Here is a 6,000-nt window from a genome sequence, read left to right as displayed (position 1 = left end):
GAATGGCAATTATCAAGAATACAAACACTGGCTATATAAATGTTAGTGAGGATGTGGAGAAAAAGGTACACTCATATATTGCTGGTGGGATTGCAAATTGGTGCAACCATTATGGAAAGTGGTATGAAGATTCCTCAGAAAACTTGGAATGGAACCACCATTTGACAAAGCTATCCCACTCCTTAAATTAAACCCAAAAGGACTAAAATCAGTGTATTACAGTGATGCAGGCACATCAATGTGTATAGCAGTTGAACTAATAATAACTGAACTATGGAACCAGCCTAGGTGCCCTTCAACAAATGGATAAAAATGTGAATATATATATATATATATATATATATATATATATACACACACACACATATATATATATATATATATATATATATATATATATATGATAGAATATTGCTCAGCCTTAAAGAAGAATAAAATTATGGCATTTGCTGGTAAATGGATAGAGCTGGAAAATATCATGCTAAGAGAAATAAGCCAATCCCCCAAAACCAAAGACCAAATGTTTTCTCTGACATGCAGATGCTAGTTCACAATAAGAGGATAGTGCTAGGGAAGAATAGAGTTACTTTAGGTGGAGAGGAATGAAGGGAGGGGAAGGGTTATAGGGGTATATATAACTGATAGGATTCTATATCATGTACAACCAGAAAAATGAGAAATTATACTCCATTTATATATGTTGTATCAAAATGCTTTCTACTCTCATGTATAATTAATTAGAAAAAAATTTAAAGATTTAAAAAAAGATTGGGCCACCTTCCATTAAGCTGGGCCGCCATATGCTTGGACTTTGCCAGCAGTATCCAGCCAGAGGCAGGTGCTGAAGAAACACTGCTAGACCTAAGTTTCATGAGGGCTTGAACCATGTCTGTCTCACACACTGTCGGCTCCCCACTCACAGAACCACATCTGACACGTTGCGGTGACCAATAAATATTTGTGCAGTGAATACATGAATGAACCAACAGCAAATCCTCATTTTTTTTAAAATGTATCTTTTTCACTGTCCCTTTTACCTTCTGACTCGTCCCCGTCCAAAGCTGTGAGCTAACACTTACCTCAGTGGGGTGGTGCTGAAGATCAAAGGCTATAATAAATCTGAAGGCACTGGCTATTCTATAAAGCCTTCAGAAACTCGCCTCCCTCCTCCCTGCCTCTTTCCTTCTGGGGGGATGCTGGGTGAAGCTGGGCTGGGCTGACCTGCTTGGGGTTCAGATGCCCTCAGGACCTATTTATGTTCCCGTCAATGCCGAAGAGACTCCAGCATTCTCATTTCACCATTCTTCAGAAGTTTCGTAGGTTTTAATAAGGACCTTGGAGATTCCCTCCTTTGCAAGTAGAAGAGAATAATTCAGGTGCAGTAATTAGGGTTCCCGCAGTCTCTGTCCATGTAGAGGGTCCTAACGAGGGCTTTTCTTTTTTTCTTGTTGGACTCTCCCAAAGGGAGCTCTTATTAGAGAAAAAGGAAGTTCTCAGTCTTGGAAGGGAAGTAGCCTAAGTCAGGTTTCTCCAGAGGATCAGAACCAACAGGATGCGTGTCTGCATAGTAAGAGGATGCCGACTCCCTACTCAGCAGATTCACACCAGAGTGCCAGGGGGCAGAAACACGCCTAAATAATAGAGGGGGCACAGGGGACGTGGTTCCTAAGCACCTTCCTGGCATGCAGGAGACCCTAGGTTCCATCCCCAGTGCTGCCCCCAAAACAAAATAATCATAGAGGAGCCCACACTGACTCTGGGCCTGCAATGGCTCTGGGGGCTGAGAAGAGGGGCATCCAGGGTCTGGGTGACTTCCAATGTGCCTTCAGGAAAGGGGGAAATCTTCCTCTGACACCCTTCTAAGCTGAGAAGTGCTCACGTGGTTCATGTGGTTGCCATGGTGCAGGAGCATGCAGCATGGAGACGTCGGAGGGCTAGGTGACCTCTTGAGGCTGTGCACAGCCCTGAGGTTTTGGGAGCTGCTCCCTTCCCCGAGTCGCTGCATCACCAGCCCTGTAGACTGCTTACCAGGTGTTTGGCACATAGTTCCTTCTCCCCGTAAAACACATGAGATGCTAGATAAACTGGGCGAGGGCCAGGAGGGGGGAAGGAAAATGAGAATACTCTCTATCCCGGGCTCAAGGACACATCCACAAGACAGCAGAGATTCATGGGGAGCCAGTAAAGTCTATGTAGGTTGTCAATATTCTAGAAAGGAAACTCACAGGACAGGAACCCAGGGGTTGAACAAAATAGCTGAGGGTAAAATCTGTCTCCTCTTGCTTCTTGGAAAAGCAGGCTCCTCAGCTTGTCTGCTACTTCCAGAATGAAAATACCCAGTCTCAAAACAATCAACAGCTCCAGGCTGGTGTCTTCTGATTAGACAGCCGTTGAAGTTATTGAAGTTCTGCATCTGAGGGGGCCTTCCTTCTCTCAGGGCAGGTTTGCACATACAGAGGAACCTCTGTGCTGCTGTATGTGGGGAGGGCAAACATTCTAGAGTGCACTGAGCCAGACTTCAGGACCACAGCTCTCCTTCTAAGCTTCCAGGGCTACCCTTCCATACCTGGTAAGGATATAGAACAGTGGTCCCAGCAGGGGCACGTTCACCACCCACCACCACCCCTGCCTCTCCCCCACCTTAGGTCATCTCAGGTGGGCTCTGTGAAACCTGGGGTCAAGGCGGGGCCTGGAGTGTGGTATGCACATTTCTTACATTAGATATGGGCCTTGGCTGCCTAGAAGGCCCACAGGTTCCTTGAGGATAGGAGTTTCCTCCCCTTCTCATAGAAAGGCATACTGTGGTTAAAATCCGTAATTCATAATTTCTCAGAGAAACAGTGTTAGACGAAGACTATTATCATCTGCTTTGTTCCAGCATGGAAAATTGAAAGCTGCAGTCCACCCTGCTCCTCAGTGGTGGGTGGAGAAGCTGCAGAGCAGAGTGGGAGGAGCAGGTGTGTGCTGAGTAGGCCTGGGCTTCTTCTAAGCAAGCAGGCTGTCAAATGAAGACCATTCTGTTATTTGGAAGGTATCTTGTTTTAGAGTTCTCCATGTAAACAGTAGTAGGGGAACAGAGTTAACCGTGCTCCATACCTTAGGAATGGTGAATTCACTTCTACAGTAATAATTTAGAATCTACAATTCAGGAATGGTTAGTTAGCCTCTGAGAAACTCAGTGCAAGAGTCAATATTCCAGAAGGCCCTCCAGTCAGCACTTTAAACATCATTACTGCTATAGTTGGAATTTTAAGTGTCTCCTACAGACCCATGTGGTAAACACTGGTTCCCCAGGGTCACACTATTGGGAGATGGCAGGACCTTTAAGAGGTGGAGCCCAGTGAGAGGTCTTTAGGCCTTTGGGGGAGTGTCCTCAAAGAGGACTGAGGGACCCTGGCCCCTCCTTTTCCTTTTTTTTCACTTTATGGCCATGAAGTGAGCAGATTTATAAATAAATTTTTCCTCTTGATAAACTAATCATCTCAAGTATTTATTTTACTAGATAGAAAGCTGACTAAAAAAAAACCCATCAATCTTACCAGAAAGATAATGAATTAACATAGAAGACATTTAGAAAGGGATAAAAGAAAAGGAGGGGAAAATATGTGGTTGACTTGAGAAGAAAGCACCACCACCTTTGCATGAGGTAGGTGTGAGAAGCCAGCAAGCCAGGGACCCGTCACCTTTAGAATGGGGTCTAGGCCTCCATTTGGCCTGGTAAGGTGCTGGGACTGGCCGTTCCCCAGACAGAGGAGACTCTTTGGGAGCCTCCTTGCAATGGCCTCTCCAAGTGCTAGGGGACTGAGAGCAGGACTTCACCCAGGGCACAGGAGCAGCCCGTGGGGCCACCAGTCTGTTTGCTAACAGATGGCTATGTATGTCACAGAATCCCGTCATAGATTTGTTTTCATTAATCAAACTACATGAGAACAAGGTTTAGAGAGGGTGTGACCTATTCCAACCTATTTCTAACAGATGGAGGCCACTGATATGTACAAAGAATGGGACAAATCCATTGGCCTAGGTCATCCGGCCATAGGCACAGTGTGAGGGAGAAGCAAAGTTTGTCTGAAGAGTCTCTGCTCTAATTATAAAAACAAACTCCAATAACTCTGTATGGTTTGAATGTCCCCTCAGACACCATTGTTGAAATTAAATTGCCATTGTGGCAGTATTGGGGTAGACCCTATAGAAGGTTGTTATGGTTTAGAAGTGAGGTGTCCCCCAAAACTCAGGTGTGAGATAATACAAGAAGATTTAGAGGTGAAATGATCAGGTTATGAGATCCTGACATAATTAATGCATCAATCCTCTGATAGGGATTAACTGGGTGGTAACTGAAGGCAGGTAGGATGTGGCTGGAGGAGGTGGGTCTTTGGGGGCTTGACTTTGGGGTATATGTTTTGCCCTGACAAGTGGAGTCTCTCTCTGCTTCTCGGTGGCCATGTCATAATCTGCTTTCCTCCACCACACTCTTCAGCCATGATGTTCTGATTCACCTTGGGCCCCAAAGAATGGAGCCAGCTGTCTATGGACTAACATCCCTGAAAACTGTGAGCCCCCAAATAAACTTTTTTCTTCTAATTGTTCTTGTCAGGTCTTTTGGTCACAGCAGTAAAAAAGTTGACTAAAACAAAATTGATACTGAGAAGTGGGGTCATTGCTAGGACTAACCTGCCCATGTGGTCTGGAAGCGTCTGGAGTTTTTGGAATTTGAAGGAGGAATTGTGGCAAATTTAGTTATAAAATCTAGAAAAGCTTTAGAATTTTGACTTTAATGGTTAATTCTGGTGGGAGTTCTGAAGACCAGCATATTCATAAGACAGCAGATAATAAAGACAAGGCTCATGAGGTTTCAGAGAAAAAGGAGGACTCTATTGGAAATTGGACTAGAGGACATTCATTCTGGCTAAAAGTTCTCTACATTTTGTCCACATCCTGAGACTTTTTGTGAGACCAAATTTAAAGGTAATGGACTAATTAATCTGGTTGAAGAAATTTCTAGACAGCATGGCATTCAGTCAGTATCATGGGTATTGTTGGCAGCTTTTAGCCAAATTTCTTGCAATAATAAGGAGGAGAAAACAGAGCATAAGGTTTTTTAAAACTTGCAGTTTGGCCAGAAAACTTTGAGTAAAACTGGAGCTAAGGAAGGCATGGTTGTAAAAGACAATACAGCCACTAAACAAACACTAAGTACTTTACCCAGAAACGATAGGAAAGATGGCTTAAGAGTATCTCAGGAACTGGCAAGACCACATCCATCTCATGCTCAAGGATGTAAAAACATTTTTTTTTGAGACCAGTGGGGCACCCTGCTTGCACAGGAGGGTGCCTTTCACCATGCTCAGCCACCCAGGCACTCAGAAGCTACCATGGTACCGTGAGGCTTGACTACTGCTTAAGAAGGCAGCAGACCTTGGTGCCAGGATTGCAGGATGCTGAAGTTATGTGATTCTTGGAGGCCTCCATTGAGAATTTCAAAGGAAATCTGGGAGATCAGGCAAAATGCAGCAGGGTTGGAGTCCCTGTGGGCTGCCTCCGAAAGGGCAACACATGGAGATGTGAGGAGGAATCCAAAGCTGCCATGTTGACCCTGAGATTAAGAAATGCCAGCAGCACCATGGGACATCTGCCAAGGAAAGCTGCAGAAATCAATCACAGACAAGCCCAAAGAGAGGCCATGTGGGCTGCAACCAGAAAAGCCATAGGGTGGAGCTACACAAACCCTGAGAGAGAACATCAGGATGCCATGTGACCCAGATGCTGGATCTGGATGTGCAGCTACAGGACTTGCTTGCCCAGCGGGATTTTGGTCCTGCTTTGGTTCCATCCTTTTTCTATGCCCCTATATATTCCTTTTGGAGCGGAAATGTTACTCTGTACCTTTATATATTGGATATATATAACTTGCAATTATAAGGCGGAGAAAACAAAGCTTAAGGTTTTTTAAAACTTACAGTTTGGCAAGAAAACTTTGAATAAAACTGGGGCTAAGGA

This window comes from Marmota monax, unplaced genomic scaffold, assembly GCF_021218885.2.
Source record: "Marmota monax isolate L192 unplaced genomic scaffold, Marmota_monax_Labrador192_F-V1.1 WCK01_AAM20220418_F8-fsc00090, whole genome shotgun sequence".
Taxonomy (NCBI): domain Eukaryota; kingdom Metazoa; phylum Chordata; class Mammalia; order Rodentia; family Sciuridae; genus Marmota; species Marmota monax.
The sequence above is the reverse complement of the archived record's forward strand: the minus strand, read 5'-3'. Positions refer to the sequence as shown.